The sequence below is a fragment of the Aplysia californica genome, unplaced genomic scaffold (genome assembly GCF_000002075.1).
Source record: "Aplysia californica isolate F4 #8 unplaced genomic scaffold, AplCal3.0 scaffold00420, whole genome shotgun sequence".
Classification (NCBI taxonomy): domain Eukaryota; kingdom Metazoa; phylum Mollusca; class Gastropoda; order Aplysiida; family Aplysiidae; genus Aplysia; species Aplysia californica.
Window position 1 is genome coordinate 500,759 of NW_004797690.1, and position 1,517 is coordinate 502,275.

Consider the following 1,517-nt stretch of genomic DNA (forward strand, 5'->3'; position numbering starts at 1 on the left):
GAAGACAGAAAGAGATACGGAAGACAGAAAGAGATACAGAAGACAGACGGAGATACAGAAGACAGAAAGAGATACAGAAGACAGAAAGAGAAAGAGAAGACAGACGGAGATAATGATACTAAAGAGCAGGTTGCGTTCACTTGAGCAGATTTGCCAGAATATACAATATTATTTTGTGTTGTTTAAAAAAAAATTATTTTACTTTATTTTTTTTTATTTTTTTTGGGGGGGGGGATGGGCGGGCGGGGGGCTATCAGAGACATTCTCTCATGGTTGGGGCGTTTCCCTTGTCGTTGGGAACAGACAGACTGTCCAAAAACTGTCATTTGGGGGAAATCAGCTGAAACTTCCTGGTCAAGGCAGAAAGACGAAAGAGAAGGAGAAGTAACTGCAGAATATATCGGGCAGATGGGAATCTGGTGGGAACAAAGGATCGTATTTCTTTTACTTCACAGTCACCAGTTGACCAAAACTGAGTCGATAATGCCGTAAAACACCTACTCAATCAATCAATCAATCAAAAGTCACCAGTGTCAAGACTGTGCATGTTTCAAGTAAGCTGACCGTTCTAAAAAATAAAACAAAAATCAATAAATATCGTTTTTCTATACCACCTATCTTCTTGTCTGTGCAACAGGCGAACATGACGCGAGTTATTGACTGAAGTTCTCCTAATTTAAAAGGAGAAAAGTCGCCAGGCTCAGACACACACCGCGCGGCGTGGAAGCCTTGCTAAAGCCACACTGCAGGGCAGTGCTGAAGGCTGTCGGAAAAGAGGAAGACCGAGAAAAAAGTTGGTCTGACAACATCAAAGATTGGACTGGTCTGTGGGGGAGGGATCTACGCGACGGGAAGACAGACAGAGGGACATCACACACGCCAACTCTTCCGCGTTATTAAGCGATTAAGATTTTAACGATCGTAGGCCTATAATTGCGTGGCAATCTGAAGATTGCGTTAATATTTCATATTTTTTAAATTGTAAAAAAAAATATTCATTTCCATCTTTATTCTTTTACTCACATCAAGGAGCATTGACATATATTGTCAAAAGTGTTAAAAAATGAAAATTAAGATAAAATTAAAATTAAAATTAAGATTGATGAGACGGAAGAGCTGACAAGAATGATATTACACGATGGTTAAAACGTGCAGCGCCGATCGGTAAATTGCGCGGAACATAAACGACGTTTCCTGAGTTCAAGAAATAGAACTACAACTCTTTATCTCTGAAATCGTCAACAGTGACTACAGTTCCCGGGTGTTGTGCCCGGAGTTGGAAAACTTCCGCCGCCGATCGCCGGGTCCAGAGTTCTTGTACGTGACGTTGTCCTGTAATACATGTAATATTGTAATACCTAAAGCATGTTGTCCTGTAATACATGTAATATTGTAATACGTTGTCCTGTAATACATGTAATATTGTAATACCTAAAGCATGTTGTCCTGTAATACATGTAATATTGTAATACGTTGTCCTGTAATACATGTAATATTGTAATACCTAAAGCATGTTG